This window comes from Sarcophilus harrisii, chromosome 1 (assembly GCF_902635505.1).
Source record: "Sarcophilus harrisii chromosome 1, mSarHar1.11, whole genome shotgun sequence".
NCBI lineage: Eukaryota > Metazoa > Chordata > Mammalia > Dasyuromorphia > Dasyuridae > Sarcophilus > Sarcophilus harrisii.
The window spans coordinates 377,065,341-377,085,834 of record NC_045426.1 but is presented as its reverse complement, the minus strand read 5'-3'; positions in this window follow the sequence as shown (position 1 = coordinate 377,085,834).

The following is a 20,494-nucleotide window of genomic DNA, read 5'->3' as shown; positions in this document are numbered from 1 at the left end:
TTAGTAGGGCTGAGTGGATTATCGATTGCCCTAGGCTAGAGACTAAGTGGTGAAAGTGTCACTGCCCCAGGCCGGAGCCTCTTGTGGGACTGTGAGTATTAGCAGCTGAGGGCAGACAGCAGACCGCCAGGAACTCTGCCCCAGTGTCTCTGCCCAATGCAAATCGGCCCTGAAAAGCTCCTAGGCCCCAAGACGAGCTCCCACTGTGCAGATTGAGCTAACCTGGCTGCGTCCTCCTGCCGTGCAGGATCACAACTGCCCCAAGGAAAAGCCCTTACTGCGGGTTGGGGCTGCGAGCTTGTGCTGAGATCTGTGCTTTCACCCTCGGTTTGAGACTCTCTCGAACCTATTCCTCTCCCCGTCTGAGCCGATCTCCCCCCTGGCCCCGGAACCAACCTTTTTTGGCGAGACTGCAGATTTTCTTCGGCCGGTGAGTTGTTCTACTTCTTATCTTTACGAATTGTAGCAGTCAAGACTATTTTTGAGGCTCGATATAATATTGATAAAGAGGGTAAGAGAAGAGCTTAGAAAGTCGCGTGTGTCTTCTCTGCCATCTTGGCTCCGCCCCCGATAATGCTAGTTGTTAAAGAAGCTTTCCTTTTTGTCAAACAAAAATCTCTCTATACAACTTAATTGAGTCTATTTCTGCCTTTTGAAACTAAACATATCAAATCTTATCCACATTCTATATTTGAGTCATGAAGACAGCTAGCATATCATCCTGAAACTTTCTTCTAGATAAACCTCTTCAGTCCCACCAACATATTCTCTTATGGCTTGATCTTTTGGTTGCTTACCATTCTGATCCCCTTTCACTGAATGATTCCTAGCTTATCGATGTCCTTAAATAGGATGATCAGAATTGAAAGTATCCTACGTGTCTAACTTGTTTAGAATCCAATGGATTCTCCCCAATCTAGAGTGTTAATGCTACTTCTGAATGCAGATAGAGATTGATTATTTTTGGCTGTCTTGCTGAAATATTTAATTTTGAGTTTGTCATCCTCAATACTTATTGCCTCTTATCTTACCTTTGCCAGACAATTTGATATCTAGTCATGCTTTGCTGATATTTTACTTTTGATAAACATTTCAAATCAAAATAAATGACTTTATTTTTCATCTTATTAGATTTAACCTAATATTAGAATCAGTTTAGATCATTATGATCCTTATTTGGTCATCCAATATGTTATCTATGCCTCCAAGCTTTTATTGTGTGAAAATCAGATAAACATGCTATTATTTCTTTTATCTAACTTATCAAAAAATTGTTGAATAATGCAAAACTACTTTTTATGCTTAGCCATTTAATTAGTTCCAAATTCTTCTGATTTTAATCAGTACATATATGTCTGCCATGTATGTAAGGATAGCATCATAGACTGTCAGATTTTTGTTTTGTTTTGTTTTGTTTTATGGAATCTAGGTATAACGTCAACTTACACCATGATCCAAAAATGAAATGAGCTTAGTATTTTAAACCTAATTTTTCATGATATTGAGCTGGCTCTGTGATTATTGCTTCCTTTTCTAATTATCACAAACTGTCCTATTAAGTATGCATTGTAATTTTTTTTTTCCCTAGGACTCAATTTAAATTCATTGGCTTGTTTTCTTACAGCAGAACCAAAAGAAATTTCCTTTTTCAGAATTAAACATCTTAAATGGTCAAAGGATATGAATCTGCAATTTTCAGATGAAGAAATTGAAATCATTTCTAGTCATATGAAAAGGTGTTCTAAATCACTACTGATCAGAGAAAGGCAAATTAAGAAAACTCTGAGGTACCACTACGAACCTCTCAGATTGGCTAAGATGACATAAAAGGATAATGATGAATGTTAGAAAGGATCTGGGAAAACTGCAACATTAATACATTGTTGGTGGAGCTGTGAATTTACTCAACCATTCTGGAGAGCAATTTGGAACTATGCCCAAAGGGCTATCAAAATATAACCTTTGATCCAACAGTGTTTCTACTGGGCCTATATCCCAAAGAGAACATAAAAGAAGGAAAGGGACCCACATGTGCAAAAATGTTTGTGGCAGCCCTTTTTGTAGTGACAAGAAACTGGAAACTGAGTGGATGCCCATCAATTGGAGAATGGCTGAATAAATTATGGCATATGCATATTATGGAATATCATTGTTCTATAAGAAATGATCAGCAGGATGATTTTAGAGAGAGCTGGGGAGACTTACATGAACTGATGCTAAATGAAATGAACACAACCAAGAGATCATTATACATAGCAACAGCAAGATTATACGATGATAAATTCTGATGAACATAGCTCTTGTCAACAATGAGATGATTCAGGCCAGTTTCATTGGTCTTGTGATAGAGAGAGCCATCTACACCCAGAGACATCTCAGTGGGAACTGAATGTGAATCACAACATAGTATTTTCACTCTTTTTGTTGTTGTTTGCTTTCTCTCTTTTTTTTTTTTTCCTTTTTGATCTGATTCTTCTTATGCAGCATGATCTTTGTGGAAATATGTAATAGAAGAATTACGCATTTAACAACAACAATAAAAAAGAAATGATAGAATTAGGTGCAGGGATATTAAATCAATTATCCCAAATTAAAAAAAAAAAAAAAACAGAGTTAATGATCTTAAATTGAGTTCCAAATAAATTGTAAAAAAGTTAACTCTCAATTAGAGAGTAGTAGAGGTAGGTTTTTTTAAAATGGAGTGGAATTAGGTGGAAAGTTGGTGGGAAGTTGGGGGTTTTATATGAATAAAAACACAGGAAGGGAGTATAAAGAGCTGAAGAAACCATGTGGTATAGTGGATATAAAAAACAGACTGTTTTGGGTTCTTAAAATGTTATTTAAATACTATACTACTACTACTATTACTGATGATGATGATGGTGGTGGTAATCAAAATAAACTCTATATTCCATTTTATTTGTAGTAGCCATTGGCATTACTTTAGTTTCTTAGTAAAGACATTTTTAGACAATTTAAGACAATATTTCAATAATAATATTTTTGTTTCTATTATTATTTTTCTGTTATCATTATTATTGATTCATTAAGACTATGGATACTATAGCAGAGTATTTAAGCAGGAAAATAATGACTAAACAATGAGAAAAGTAGTTTGGGGCGAGATTGTTGAAGACCTAGAATGCCATTCCATCTTGATATCTCTTCATACATTCTTTCAAGAGTTAAATTGTAGATTTCTTTTTTGAATGTACTGCTTTCTTTGTCTTAAACCTCCCCATTCTCCAATGGAATGAATGTAAGATTTAGGGTAACCTGAGAGGTCAGTTCTTAAGATAATTAGTATCAAAGATCTGTACCTTTTGCTATGCTGCCATTTTAGCCTTTTTACAATCCAGCAATTTTTCATGATAAATTGAATCTAATAATATATTTTCCCAGCCAAGATACATGAAGAATCATTGTCTTGTTACTTTGATAAAATGTTTAGGAGTTTTTCTGTGGCCTATACTTCAGGATATTATAGGTGAAAAATTTCCAGCTATGTCAAACCAAACAGGAAAAATCATTAATTCCCTGAATGAAATAGTATCAGCCTCATCTTTGTGCTTCAACATTTAGAATTCTTTTTTGTTTATAAATTAAAAGTCATTTTCAGGATTCCTTAGTGTTAGGTGCCTACAGATCTAAAAAAAGCCTAATAACCTGAGGAAATCCATTTACTTAGGCTATTGATGTCATTCAGTTTCTTGGTTTTTTTTTTTTTTTTAATTCAAGTACTTTTGGCCAAAATAATTTGAGCTTGATCTTGTACTAGGGAATATATTGCTCAGAAAAAAAAATAAGTTAGAGAATTAATAATGCCCTAATGGACAAGCCTATTCTATGCATACTAAAGCATGATCCATTTTACTTTAAAAACTACAAAAGTATAAAACTCAATAATAACTCAAATGTACATACCACTTTAAGGTTTCAAAAGGGCCCCACATTATTCAGTGAGGCATATCCTCAAAATATTATTCTCTTCTCATTTTACATTACAGAAGGGTAATCTCTGTGTAAATGGAATTCTAAGATACTGCATATTCTATATATAATATAAAATATAAATTTAAATATAATTTAAAATTAAAATATAATATTAATATATGAATATAATAAAATATAAATTAAAATAAAACTATAATATCATTATAAATTATAAATTTATATGTATACCTATATATATGGGAGAGAGAAACAGAGGGAGAGACAGAGATTGAGAGAGACAATTAGATGAGACAGAGACACACACAGAGAGAAAATATCTGAAGAAGAGATGTTTCATTTTCTTTCCAAGAAATAATGAATAATGAATGGGATGAAAAGACAAAAAGCAGCAATAAAATATATTTTAAAACAATGAACAATATAATCCACTGAAATTCCTTTGCAAATTAAGTTTGCCCCATTTGGTTAAAGATGGACAGAACAATAAAAAACAAATAAACAATCCACAAAATAAATTGTAAACAAAATTAAAACAAAAGCAAAATCACAAGAATCTTAGAGTCTGAACTTGTATAGAAATCCAATGTTCCGAAGATGTCATCATCCAATCTTCCTGGAAAACCATTAACTGGGGAAAACCACCACTTCCTGAGACAGCACACATTACTTTGGGTTATTAATTTGTTGAACTTTTTTCTTTTATGGATCCAGAATTATAATACTTCTGAATTTATGATTATGATAAAAGATATAAAAAGAAAACATAAAGTTGCCTCTGTAGAGGGCCAGAACTCTGGAAAACTATATTTGAAACAAAGATACTTGTAACAGGGTGTTTACTCGGTGTAATTGATAAGATATCTAGTTCACATATACTTAGTATATGTGGATATAATGGTTCTCTAGTTCACACATACTTAGTGTCCTGTAATGATGTAATCATACCAAGGATTTTAAGCTCTGTGAGGACTGGAAATGAGACATTCCATCTTTGGCCATTCTCCTGGTGGCTCTCCTGCCTCCTGCCTCCTGCACTCCTCCACTAAAATCAAGGCTGGTCTGGAGATCCTCCAGAGACCTATACCAGACATTGCATGCCTCCACTGAATAAAGGAAAGTAATTAATATTATTGGTGATATAAGAACCCATTTAACAGATATAGAAAACCATAAAGGGAGTACTTCCCCCTAAGCCAAATAAAAATACAGTTTACCAAATCTGAACTGGAATTGATCAGAATTCAATCAGCTTCTTAGGTCATTAGGCTAAGAGTGTTTTTATATTAGTTGTTTATTTTTCTCTGATTATACAAGTGTATTAACTTTTAAAAGTCCACAACTTCACCAATAATGTATTAGTGACCCAGTTTTCCCACATCCCCTCCAACATTCATCATTATTTTTTCCTGTCATTTTAGTCAATTTGAGAGGTGTGTAGTGATATCTCAGAGTTCTTTTAATTTGCATTTTTCTGATCAATAATGATTTAGAGCACCTTTTCATATGACTAGAAATGGTTTCAATTTCTTCCTTGAATATAAAAATGTTTCCCAGTTTATTGCTTTTCTTCTAATTTTATCTACACTAATTTTGTTTGTACAATTTTTTTTAACTTAATGTAATCAAAACTATCCATTTTGCATTCAATAATTACTCAAGTTCTTCTTTGGTCACAAATTCCTTCCTTCTCCACAGATCTGAGAGGTAAACTATCCTTTGTTCATCTAATTTGGTTACATTATCATGGGATTCGATTCACAATAAAAATGATAAAGGTGAGGCCTTCACAAAAATAATGCAAGGGCCAGACGAGCCCTTTGCTGACTTTGTGGGACGCTTGCAGACTGCTATCACAAGAACTAATGGGGAAAATCCAACAACAGATGTTTTAATAAGGCAACTTGCTAAGGAAAATGCTAATGAGGTGTGCAGAAGGATTATTCTAGGACTGCCTAAGGATGCTCCTTTAGAGGAGTTCATAAGACGCTGTGCCACAGTGGGCACAAATGCCTTTTATAGCCAGACTATGATGCAGACTTCCCAAGATCCCAACATGGGTAGACAGGGTCCCTTCCAGCAAGGGACTTCTAGAGAGACACGTCAATGCTTTCAGTGTGGTAAAGTAGGGCATCTGAAAGCTCAATGTTGGTATAGAGGCAGAATGAGAAAACAGGGTGGGAGAACAAGACCCAGTATCCCATGTCCAAAATGCAACAGAGGCTTCCATTGGGTCTCAGAATGTAGACAGGTTCAGGGAAACGGGATGAGGGGCCCAGCCCCAGGGCCCCAGGCAAAAAACACTTGGGGCATGATGGCAGCCAATGGTGCACCCAGAGAGTGCCTAGACAGCCAATACCCCAATATGACCAATCAGCCAGGAAGCCATATGATGGTAGAAAGGGATTACACAATCAATCAGTTGTGTCAGCTGCATACAACTCTATTCTCCCTAATTGTAATCCCTTTCTCCCATCAGGTTGCTTCCTGGCTGATCTCACCGTTGGGCGCCAAATGTTAAGATCGTGTATTTTAAGATCAGAACGAGACAGGAATTCAGGTTAGGGGAAAATCGTCAGTCTTTATTCTCAGTGAAGAAGGATCGGAGGTGGAAGAGAATAGGCGATAGCAATGTGTGCAGCTGAGTCAAGAAGCTAGCTCGACCAGCAGCCACACAACCAGCAGCTAGGAGTCTCGAACCCAGCCCAATCTCTCCCAGCTTGTCTTCTTCCCTCTCTCTCTGCCTCCACCCACCAAAATCGTCATTTCCTATACAACACATCAGGACTTGCATGGAGAGTGGGCAGGGACCATTCTTTATCCAATCATGTATATTAATAGAGTATAGCCCAATTACTATCTAGTCTCATGTACTTGGGACCTCAGTGCATCAGCTCAAACCTCAGCCCATTACAGGGAATGCCTTTGATTTTATTTGACACAGTTCCTTATATATTTTAGAAATGAGACCTTTATCCAGAATATTGGCTGTAATTTTTTTAACCATCTTTGTACTTTTCTTTTAATTTTTTTTGTGCAAAATTTTTTAAATTTAATGTAATTAAAGTTGTTCATTTTGCATTTCATAATGTTATCTGATACTTCCTTGTTCATCAATTCCTCCCTTCTACAAAAATCTAATATGTAAATTATCCCTTGCTCTCCTAATTTTCTTATGGCATCACCCTTTATACTCAAATCAAGTACCCATTTTGATCTTTTTTGTTATTGGGTGTGCAATGTAGATCTCTGCTGAGTTTCTGATATATTATTTTCCAGTTTTTTGGCAGTTTAATTGTTATGACACTGAACAAATAGACCAATTTAAGCAGAATTGTCATTTTTATTATATTAACTTATCCTACTAATGAATAATTAATATTTTTTTCTCAATTGTTTAGATCTGACTTTTTGTGAGAAGTGTTTTGTAATGGTGTTCATAAAGTTCGTGGATTTGTCTTGACAGGTAGACACCCAACCATTTTACTTTGTCTACAGTTATTTTATATGGGAACTCTTTTTCATCTCTTACTGCTGGGTTTTGTCAATAATATATAGAAATGTTGATGATTTTTGTGGATTTATTTATATGCTACAACTTTGCTAAAGCTGTTAATTGTTTCAAGTAAGTTTTTAAATATGATTTTCTAGATTTCTCTAAGTATCCATCATATCCATCTGCACAGAATGATCATTTTATTTCCTCATTGCCTATTCTAATTTCTTTTTCTTTTCTTTTTGCTTAAGCCAGCTTTCTAGTATAATATTGAATAATAGTGGTGATAATGGGCATACTTGTTTCACCCTTTCTTACTGGGTGAAACTTACTTGTCTCATTCTTACTGGGAATGAATCAGCTTCTCTCTTAAAAATAATGTGTGTTATTAGTTTTAGATAGCACTGCTAATTATTTTAAGAAAAAAACTTCCCTTATCTCCCCATCTCTAGTGTTTTTAATAGGAATGGGTGCTGTCTGTAGAGGGCTGAATCTCTAAATAGGTGTACTTGAATCAGACAACCAAGCACTTAAGGCTAATTACCTATTCGATATGAGACAATGACTCTATTAGCATATGTTTGGATAAATGGCTCTTCTCACAGTTCATGCTGGCTGAATATTTGGTGTTAAGATATTCATAGGCAAGGATTAGAGGGTGGGGTGAGAGTGGCCAGAATCACTTGGTGGCCAGATGAGGAGGAAAAAGGTGGAGATTCTGGACTCTAGAAGTGAGGAGAGATCTTTGGCAAGCCTCATGGCAGCTTGCATATGCCCTTCACTTCCCCCCCTAAAGACCAAAGACTTTATTTCAGCCAGACTCTGGCTGACCCCGAAACCCTCCAGGGAGCTAGCTTGTATTTTATAGCTGTCAATAGCATTTTCTGCATCTATTGACATTATCATATGATTTATGTTGATTTTGTTCTTGATATGGCTGTTTATGTCAATAGTTCTCCTGATATTGAACCAGCCCTGAATTCTTGGTATAAATCCCACTTGTTCATAGTGCATTATCCTTCTGATAAGTTGTTGTAATCTCTTTGCTAATATCTTATTTAAAAATCTTACATCAAGATTCATTAGGGAGATTGGTTTGTAATTTTCTTTCTCTGTTTTGACTTTTCCTGGTTTAGGTATCAGAACTATATGTGTGTCATAGAAGGAATTTGTCAGTACTCTTTCTTTATCTATTTTTCCAAATAGTTTATATAGTGAATTCTACCAAACATTTAAAGAACAATTAATTCCAATACTATATAAACTATTTACTTCATTGAAGATTCATCTCTTCCCCTGAAAAAATGCTTTTCCAGAATATAGTGTTCCATGCCCTCTGATCCTTTATTGCACATGCTGCCAGATCCTGGTAAACCTAACTATTGTTTCTTGATTTGTTTTTGTCTGGTATCTTGGAATATTTTTTCCTGGAGATTGTAGTTCTGGAGGTTTGCAACAATGTTCCTTAGGTTCCCTAGTGGGACCTCTTTCTGAAGTTGATCGGTGAATTCTTTTAAGCACTATTTCCCCTTATGTAGCTAGTATATTGGAGCAGTTTTCCTTGATGATCTCTTCAAAAATGCTTCCCTGGCTCTTTTTTTGGTCATAGTCTTCAGGTAGATCAATAATTTTTAAATTGTCTCTCATATCTATTTTTTAGATTGGTTGTTTTCAATGAGGGATTTTAAATAATCTTCCATTTTTTCATTCTTTTTAGTTTGTTTGACTTATTCTTGATATCTCATAGAGTCATTAGCTTCCATTTGCCCTGTTCTACTTTTTATTGTGTGATTTTCTTCAATTAGTTTCTGTATCTCCTTTCCCAGTTGATTAATTTTAGTTTGGATTTTTCCCAAGGTATTATTTTCTTCAGTGAATATTTTTCTTTTTGCATTTGACCTATTGTGTTTTTAAAGGAATTGATTTCTTCAGTGGATTTTTTGGCACTTAGTCAATTGTATTTTTAAGGAATTATCTTCTCTTTTGAAGCTATTATTGACTTTTGCTATCATACTTCTCATTTCTTTTCTCATGTTTTTCTTTTACTTCTCTTATTTGTTTTTTAAAGTCTTTTGTGAACATTTTTAAGAAGCCTCTTTAGACTTGAGATCAATCCACATAAATTTTTGTGATTTTCTTTGTGGATATTTTGTCTTTGTTTGAGTTGGTGTTTTGGTCTTCTCTGTCACGATAGTAGCTTTTTATGATCAAAGTTCTTTTTTTGTTTCATGCTCCTTTTCTTTCCTTCTCTTTTTGTATTCCTGTTTTTTTTTTAAACTTTTAAGATTGAGCTCTGTTCTTCTGGCAAAAGTGGCACTGTTCCCAAGCTTCCTATGCAGTTCTGAGCTTTGATCACAAGGACCCTTGTGTTTTCAGGGGTAGTTGTACCTGTTCTTTCCGAGAAAAAAGTCTGGTTTCCCAGAAATGCCTTCTGAGTCATTAGCCACTGTTCTGCTCTGCTACTGAGCCAGGTCCAAGAGTCTTATTTGCTGATCTATTATGTTTAAAACCCTCTCGCTGACTTTCCCAGACTCTGTCTGAGCTGGGCTTAACAACTCTTTCTCCCCAGTGAGATTGATGTTTCATGAAGTCCTTCCAATCTATCTTGAGCTGGAGAGTGGTTTCATTCCATCAAGCTCAGTTCAGAGTCTTGGTTTCATGTGGTTTTTGAAGGAAACTAGAGGAGCTCAAGCATCTTGTTACTTTTACTCCACCATTTATGCTCCACCCCCTATTTAGTCCAGGAGTCTTAAATCAACTTTTGAAATTCCTATTTGATTTACAGAAGTTTTTAATTATCAGGCACTATACAAAAATCACTAAATATAAAACTAACATATTCATATTTCTTATTTTCTTTGTTTATGACAAAGAATTTTAAAAGGAGCATTCAAAATGTAGAGAAGGAGCAAATAAGAGGACTGAATATTCATTCCTAATTTGGGAATTATCACACTTTCCAGCAAATGTGTAATTGTCATAATAATAATTTTATCATATATTTTCTCTCTTTACTTCTTTTGTAACCTATCTCCATTGTTGAAGGTTTGTAGAAAGAGTAGGTAGCATATTACCTATATTGAAATAGTAAAGAGAGAGGAAGATCAGGACTATGAGGGAAGTAAGGGGATTATATTATTCAATTCAAAAATAGAGATTGAATATACTACAAAGAAAAGGTATAATACTGGGTTTGTCTGGATTCTGATTCTGGCTCTTTCATTGACCTACTGTGTCATTTCTTGAGGGTCACATAGCCAGTAAGTTTTTGAGGCTGGATTTGAAGTCACTTATTTGTGACTGAAGTCCACTGTGTCACCCAGTTGCCCAATTTGGTTTGTTTAAAAGCAGTCATTAAAGAGGAAAGCTAAGGTAAAGTTCCTTGAAGTTCATTCTAAGTTCTACTACTCTTCTGTAATGATCTAGTACTGTTTCCAAGAAGATGATTTTGAGATGTAGTGGCTGTCATGATGTGGGTCTGAGTTATCAATAGAATATTAAGAAAAGGTTTTAGATTTGAAGTCAGTAGATGGGATTTGGTCCCTAGTTAAAACTGAATAAATAAATTAATGGATCCATAATTAAATGAAAAAGTAGTTATTAAGCACTTATTGTATTTTAGGTAATGTGCTAAACATTAGGTTATGATCAGTATACATTAGGAAAACTGATTTGGGGGGAAGAAACGTTTATGTTGTAATATCAGCTTTGAGGGATTTGTATGATAGGCTGAATTTTCTAGCCTGTAATTAAAAATAATATATTAGACTAGTGGAAAAAAATTAGATTTGAAGATATTGTTGTGGGCATTATTATTACAGTTATGATGGTTGAAATCATGGGAACTGAATGATCACTAAGTGAGAAAGTAGATAAATAAAAGTGGAAAGAGCCCTGTGAGATGGGGCTTTAAAGGGAGGAATAAAACAGGAACAAGAGGCAGGAATAAGATAAAAAGAAAATTGCACTGTAGAAGTTAAGGAAAAATATGTCCTCAAGGATAAGATGGACAAATTAGAGAGTTATTGTAAGGAAGAGATAAAATATACTATCTAGGAATAATTAACAAAAGCCAGTATAGTAGTTTGGTATACATAGGTTCTTAATAAATATCTCTTGATTCATTGATTGTAAATATAAATTAAACATCCATTTAAACAATTGACTATTATTTATTAAGTGGTGATTGTGCTGGACACTATGCTATATGATGAAGGTTCAAATGTAAATAATGAAACAACCCCTAATCACAGGAGCTTATATTCAAATGGGAAAAAGGTACAGCTGTGAATATATACAGAGTGAACATAAAATATGCAAAACAAATAAATACTAAGTTGGTAAATACAAGATAATTTTGAGGAAAGAGCACTAACATTTGGGTGATCAAAAAAGGTTTCTAAAAGAAGAAATGATGAGTAATATCTTAAAAGGATAGTGAAACAGTATACTGAGAAGACTAGGTAAGGGTGCTTTCTAGGCCTGGAGAATGTCCAATGCAGAGGCATGGAGAGAGGGAAAGTTTGAGATCAATGAACATCCCAAGATAGAGTTTCTGGGATAATTAATAATCAACTTATTAACTAGACTAGCTAACAATCAATAAATTGATTATCAGTGGTCCTCTCAATAACCAAAGACCCCAAGGAAATGCTTTAAATACTTTCTGAAAAGGAATTCCCCTATCAAATGAAAATCAGCTTTGATTTGTGGACATTTAATTAGGATGTGGGCCAAAATCTTCAGTTCCTCCTGTTGATAATATCGCTTGATCATGAAACTCAGCATCTTCCAGAAATCTGGATGGGGTAAGCTATCTCCATCCAGACCTCTCTGTATAACTTTCTTCTACTTCAGCTGGGTCAACCTGAACTCTAATAGAGAAGAATAAAGATTGAGATTCCTTCTCTCAAGGTAAGGGTTTACCAAGACTGGATTTTGCTTATACTCTAAACAGAAACTAGGTCTCCTAGTTAAGTAAGTTTCCATACAAAGTTGACAAGCATGTTCCTTAAGGGCTAAGAGTAATCTTATCAATCAGCCATGCCCTTCAGAGTCTGACTGATCTTAACAGGAGTTGGGCCTTTACAGAAAATAGAAGGGAAAAGGATCAATCCCAATGAATAATTAGTTATTAGCATTATAGTAATTATATTAATTTCTCTCAAGTTTGAGAAACACATGATAAGAGTCATTTTTGACCTACCCTAGTTATTAATGTTCTTTTTCTTTGTCAATTTTCATTGATTTATTTATATGTACACAAGTTATATATTTCCTGCAGAATGTTTTAATGATTTTCTTTTCATCTTTGCATCACCAGTACATAACATAATCCCTTACATGGAGGAGGCATTTTATAAATGTTTATTTAATTGAATTGAATTTCCTTATAAATCCAGTCAACAATGACCACTTTTCTCGTTTATGATTGTATGCTCAATGTTTTTGGAATATTTTGACATTTAAATGTTATGCAACAGATAGAGTACTAGATTTGAAATTTTAATATTGTGTTTGAATTCTAGACTGCCTTTTTCTTCCATGAAATTTAGGCCATATCACCACCTCTCTGGTCCTTCATGTTCTCATCTATAAAATGAAGTGGGTGAAATTAGATATTCTTTTTAATTTCTGGCTCTAATTTGGTAATCCTATCATACTAATTGTTCTAAGCTTTTGAAGCTGTAATTATATTACATCAGGCTTCTGTTTCTATGTTTTTTATGTTTATTGGTATTTATCTGGGTTATATGTAATGTTCATATTTGAACTAACCCCTTTATCAGCAGAAATCATATTCCCCACAAGTCTAAAAGACAATTAGGAATAATAAAGGTACTTTAAAAAACAGTATTGTTTGTTGCTAGTAATAACATTGTTTTCTTTGTTTTTATGAAGAAGACAGAATATTTGATGGATATGAACTCTGCACATGTCTTCTAAACAATGTGTTCAGGCTTAACCCCTGGGTAAGGGCAAGGGGGTGAATAAAAGTAATGAGAAAGGTAATAAGAGTTAAAAGAAAGGTGGATGGACTTCAAGTGAAAACAGAAAGATTTAGGATACCTGCAAAAAGACAGGTCAGCATTATATAGAGACGAATTAATACTTTGGGATTAAACTGTCTGTGAAGGATAGGGGCATGGCATACTAAAAATAGACACAGAGTAATTCAGAAGCTAATCAGGCTCTGTCAAAGATAAAATTAATAAGTAAAAAAAAAAGTTTTAACAAGTCATTAGCCATCGGAACAACTTAGAAGGCTAGAAGAGAGGAGTCAGTGCATCATATGGTGGGAGTAAGATGGTTATTATTAGATTGGTGATGATTATGATTGGTGAGAATTTGGTCAGGAAAGGAGCAAGGTGAGGCTCCAAGATACAGTACTGTGTCAGGAGATGATCACCTCAAATTGTATTATAAAGGTGAAAAGACTTTCAGAGAAGACAGTGGTCTCAAGGGCAGACAATGGTACCAGCCTGAACAGGGTGAGGGATGTAAAGAATAATGGGAAAAGGAAAGAAAAAAAAAAAGAATTTGATATAGTTATAGTTCACCTTTGCTAATATCACTCCCTTATCCATTCTTATTGAAAAATTTGGAATTTTTGAAATTACACATAGTTTTTGCTTGTAAAGGAGAAACTCCAAATAGGTTTGAGGAGGAAAATTCAATACTGTCATTTTTGTGCAAATCACTCAGAAAACTAAAGACAAAGAATTTGTTTTAATCATTTTCCTCATTCATGGGCAGAAGATACTGCTTCTGTGTTCAGGGTCATTTCCATTGCCATACAGCAACACAAATAGGTATAAGGTATTCAAACAATACACTTAATGTGAGCCTGTTTGAAAGGAAACAATCACTCCCTACCAACTTCATGAAATGGAACAGTTAAAAGTTGGAAAACAGAAATAACATTATATCCTGACCAACTGACCAGAAATGAGTAAAATCATAGGAAGCAAGATTTTGTTATGGAGGGTTTGAAGTGACTGAAACAGGATAGGCTATTTTGAGAAGATTTGTTTTTAAGGAAGTGTGTTGTGAGCAGTTAGAATAGAAAGACATTATTTGGTGTTAAGAAAATGTAGGGACAAGACCAGTCAATAGAAAGACTTAGAGCTAGAAAAATGCCACTTAAATGTTGGACTTGGATGAGTGCATTTGACTAAAAATTGTATTCCCTGTTTTAAAAAAAGATTATTTTGGAGGTCTTTTCTTTTTTAATTAATTTTACTGATGTTTTATTTTCACATTATCCTATTTCCTTAATATATCCCTCTCAATTTCATTACTCAGAGACCCATCCCTTATAATAAAAAACAAACAAAAAAAAAGAATTACAAAAACAATTCAGGAAAACAAATGAACACGTTGAATAGATCTAATATATAAAATCTCCTACATCCATAGTACCTTATTTCACGGAGAAAAGTTTTTTTTTTTTTTTTTTTTAATATTTCTTCTATCAAGTCATCTTTGTCATTATAATTACACAGAATTCACTTTCGGCTTGTTGCTATTTTCTCTTCGTCCATTGTTGTAATTATTGTGCAATTGTTTTCCTGGTTCTCATACATAATTTTGCATAAGTTCATATATAAGTTTTTAATTAATGACCCTTTTCTTAGAGATTTAACACTTTCAATTATACATATATCCTCTATTCTAAGTCCCCTGGCATGTGAACAATACAGGGAGTTTAGCAATTTGTTATCCAGATATGTTTGACAACAAAGAAGCTGGCAAAGATTTTCATCATTATTCTCAAATACTGATATTATTACGAGGAAGGAAGTGGGATGTGCACTAAGACATAGAATATAATACAACCCTCACCCTTAACTTTTTTAATCATTTCCACTTACTTCAAGAGCCCATGTTGTGTATATTCCGACTGATGCTTTTAGAAATAGCATCTATTCAGAGTAGTAAGCAGAATAAGATACTTTGAAAAGTAATACTATACTTATATCACACATTGCTAAACTAGCCCTACTCATTTCTAGGAATATCACTAGTCTAAATATAATAAATTACAAAATCTTGAAGGGATCTTTTCCAAATAGTTTTATAACTACATAAACCAAGGCTTGGAAAATGAAAGTTACTTGTCCAAGTTCATGATAATAGAAAATGGCAGGAAAATAATTTGAACTCAACTTTTCTGATTCCAAATCCCATGAAATGAATTTAACTGCACTTTTTTTCAAGGATAATCTTGTACTTTCAAGTAATTTTTCCTTTTGAGATTGAGAGGAAGATGGCACATTTTGTAGGGAAGTAGTAGTGCTCTCGTCCTGCCCCACTTTAGCTTTTTAGGTCTGTTTCTTTGAAATCTCCATCTCTTGAAATTTTTTAGCTCGCCTTTCATTTGGTGATTGCCCTCATACATATCTATGTGGTATGTGAGGAGCTATCTTCCATATGATATGCATGAATGCTTTCCTATCTGTGTAACATCTTGCATGTACCAGCATGTACAGCTGTTTACATATGTCATTCTGTCAAGACAACAAGGAGCAATATTGCATGATGAAAGAAAAAACTGGTGTAGATAGTCTTCTTTACTCACCTGCAAACTAGAGAATCTGACACAGATTTTGTTGTCAAATTTACAAAGAGGACATTTTAGATGTGCTGAAGGTGAGTGCCTTCCAGGTAAGCACTTCAGTCATTGGTATTTATTGATGAATTCTAAGAACATTTAGTTAATACATAATACATTCAAAACACTGTACTGGACGGTATAAGAGAAAATAATTAGTCATAGATTTGTAGAATTAGAGATGGAAAGTGTTTCCAGAGTCTATCTAAATCAAAATCAAATCTCTAAAGAGCAGGAAACTGAGCCACAGATAAATTAGGAGATTTGTACATCATAGCTGATTAGCATGAGAGGTGGGCCTCTAATTACAGAACAGATCTTCTTTGCACTTTATCAATGATGAATAAGACATTATAATTGACCTACTAGAATTTACAATATAGTAGACTCATAGTTTTGGTCTTAGAAAAGACCTTAGAATTAACTGTTTAACCCCCTTTTATTTTTTTTTTTAATTCAATATCATCTAAAAGTTTGCAAAAGAACTTAAATACATTATCTCATCTGAGTCTCATAACAACCCTGACATACATTTTTATGAAATTGAGTATCTGAAGGGTTAAATGACTGACCTAAAGTCACATGAGTAACATATGGAAAAGACTGAGGTTTGAAGCCAGGTCTTCTTGAGACCAAATCCAGATCTTGGCATTGTACCATACTGCCAAGAAGAAAATCATGCTTACTGATGGCTAATACAAAAATGCAATCATATGTGAATGAAAGAACACAAGTACAGTAACAAAGGACTCTGAATTTTAAGAAAAAAAAAAAGAACTATAACATCAGTAAACATATCATGGTGGAAGTGGGATTTGTATCTAGGAGGAGGTACAGGATTTCGATAGACAGAAAGAGTAGGGAATCAATATGACTCAGTAATCATCTTACTTTATTTAAGAGAAAAATCAATGGAAATTCACAACTTTGTAAAATAATCAAATATGCCTTACATATTTGCTAGAATATGTTTGTAGAAACCTTGGTGAGAAGTCTAATTAAACTGTCTCATCCTGAGAATTAAATGTTGAAACTAGAAAGGTGATTAAAAAAAAAAAAATGAAAATCTGAAAATACAACTATGTATCTCAGGGCATATGTCAAGAAAGGAAATAAAACAGATAATTAACTCCACTCTTATTGGCTATGCTGATTAACATGCCCTTAAGTCAAATGAATATTTGCCCCTCTTAAGGCATCAAAGTAGCCCTTAAAGCTGTGAATGATTCCTTTAATTCAAAAAGAACTTAATACCCACTGTTCTCAAAAATGTCCAAGGTCCTTATAGAACTCACACCTTTTGACAATGCCCACTTCACTTCAATTTTCTAAGCTTTCAGAAGCTGACTCAAACTCATTACTCAGATTTATATCAGTATGCTTTGGGAAAGGAGAAAAGTCAATGGAGAGCATAGCTGCTTAAGGAATCTTTATTTATTTTAACTTATGGAATAAAACAAGCATTTCTATAACAATATATAATAAAAATTATTGCACACAAAATTTATTTACAACTTGCTATCCCTTTAAAATATATAATTATGTTATCCTATAAACTTTTTCTTTTTTTCCCAAGAAAATCCCAAATAAGTTCTGAGAAAGTTAGACATGGCTAGAAAACCACTAAATAGCAGCAAGAATATAAGAAGTGAAGTCTGTGAGAAGTTGAGATGGTATTAACCAGAAGTTGAAAGAAGTGTTTTCTTCTGTATTGAAACTAGAAGGAAAAATTCTGATTTTCACCTTCAGGCAATGATTATCCCCATTTTTCTGGGTCTCTGTAGCTGAGGCACTGCTTATGTGACTTAATCAAGATTAAAAAGTCAGTTCTGTAAGAAATGACCAACAGGATGATTTCAGAAAGGCCTGGAGAGACTTACACGAACTGATGCTGAGTGAAATGAGCAGGACCAGGAGATCATTATATACTTCAACAACAATACTAGATGATGACCAGTTCTGATGGATCAGGCCATCCTCAACAACGAGATCAACCAAATCATTTCTAATGGAGCAGTAATGAACTGAACTAGCTATGCCCAGAAAAATAACTCTGGGAGATGACTAAAAACCATTACATTAAATTCCCAATCCCTATATTTATGCACACATGCATTTTTGATTTCCTTCACAAGCTAATTGTACAATAATTCAGAGTCTGATTCTTTTTGTACAGCAAAATAATGTTTTGGTCATGTATACTTATTGTGTATCTAAGTTATATTTTAATATATTTAACATCTACTGGTCATCCTGCCATCTAGGGGAGGGGGTGGGGGGGTAAGAGGTGAAAAATTGGAACAAGAGGTTTGGCAATTGTTAATGCTGTAAAGTTAGCCATGTATATATCCTGTAAATAAAAGGCTATTAAATTAAAAAAAAAAAAAGATTAAAAAGTCATTTAGCAATAAATTCCCAAATAGAACACAATCCTAATTTCCACAGGCACATGATTTCTTATGTTGCTTCTCATTCGTTCAAGGGTTAAAAATCAGGAAAGGGAGTTTGTAATCTACTACAAGGATATTTTTTATGAATAATGAAGGGCAAAGAATGTCTTTTTTTGGTCATCAAACATTTACACTTTCACCATTGCTCAGGCTTTTTGGTCATGGTCACCCAGCTGATCATGCATGTTGTTCCAGATCAACCTGCCTCTTGTTCAATGATAAGGACCATTTCTAGCTCACAGAATGTAGCTTGTGCCTCACTCATGAAAATGACTCAGACATACAAAATTGCCAGAGCCAGGGAATGAAAGTTCTGACAAGTACAATGTATTTCTGCACTATATAATCTCACCAATAAGGGCGATAGCCCTGAAAAAAAGTCTCTTCTGCAAGCAATAAAATAAATCTCTGTCTCTCTCTGCCTCTGTCTGTCTCTGTCTGTCTTCCTATGTCTTTTTCTTTTCTTCTTCTGTCTCTATTTCTTGCTGATTTTGCATCTTTGTAACTGTTATTTATCAATTATAGTCAAAAATCCTCCAGAAAACCATTCAATACTTTGTTACTCAAATATGCTTCTTATTGATTCAAGAATTCAGAACTGGAAAGAATCTCAATACCATTGTATTACAATGTATATCTGGAGAATCCCTTATTCAATTTACTCAACAAGTGGTCATAACTTTGGTTTGTATACTTCAAGTCCATTGTGGATAGGATGACTTCTAGCTCCCAAGGTAGCTCTTTTAATTTCACAAGATTGGATTTAATGATCCAACCAATAAGCTAAGCATCTCCAATGAGGTGTAAGTTTTAAATTTTAATCAATCACCATATTTTATCTGGTAAAAAACACTAGTCTAGGAAGCAGTCGATTTTAGTGCTGAATTTCTACCAGATACTAATTAGTTATATGTTATTTTTTCCTCTCTGGACATAAGGGTTTTTAAAGAAAAAATAAATGAACTGTATGATGTTTGAAATATCTTCAAGCTCTATGATGCCATTTCTCTAACCTCTCTGCTCAGAGATTCACCCCAGTTATTATAGGGAGATTCCACATAGATAGAAGATAAAGTTCCCAATGTCGATAAATCTACCAGATGACAATCTAAATAGGAAGGCAAGACAAGAATACAGGAGAAGATATTATAAAATCCATGTAGGAAAGTACAAACAAAGGTGAATTAAAGTGTCTGTAAATTAGGAAGTTTTCTAAAAATGTTATAAAGGAAAATGAATATATATATATATATATATATATATATATTTATGAACCTAATAACAAATTCAGTAATCAGAAGATAAAAAGAATATCTTAAATGAAGAAGTTCTTGAAACTGAAAATCAAAGATACAGGCTCACCATGGTGATTAATACCATGGTTTTGCCCTCTCTTTTTCCCTCTCATCAGAAGGTGTCTGAACTTACCTAACACCCACCACCACCACCACCACCAGTCATTGCCTATGCTTAGGGAAGAAAAGGGACTGGACAAAGGTTAGACAGATAACAAGTGGAAAAATCCAGTATTTCATTCCAGGTCGTTTTACTTTTCCTTCAACACTTTCCTATTTCCCAGTTCTCACTTATAACATTGTGTTCCTTTCCTGCCAAGCCAGAAAAATAGTGGTGTTTTTTTACAATGATGATGAATATAAGATTGAGAAACAGCTGAATCAGAGTAGTCATCAGTCTCACTAACTAAATCAGATTGACAATATGACTCTTCCCATTAATTGTGGCCACATAAATTGTAAAGACACCTGAAATAAATGAGCTTCACAAAATCATCTCTGGTTTCAAGGCCACTAGAGAAATGGCCTTTGTCACACCCTGACAGTCTCTCCGTGACATTAATACACTCAAAAGAAATGGGGGAAAGCAGCTTGTCATCCTGGGATATTTTTGACAATTTTCCTGGGACTATGTTGTTCCTGTAGAGAGAACAAGGATATTTAGTCTGGGTCTCAGGTGATGGATGAT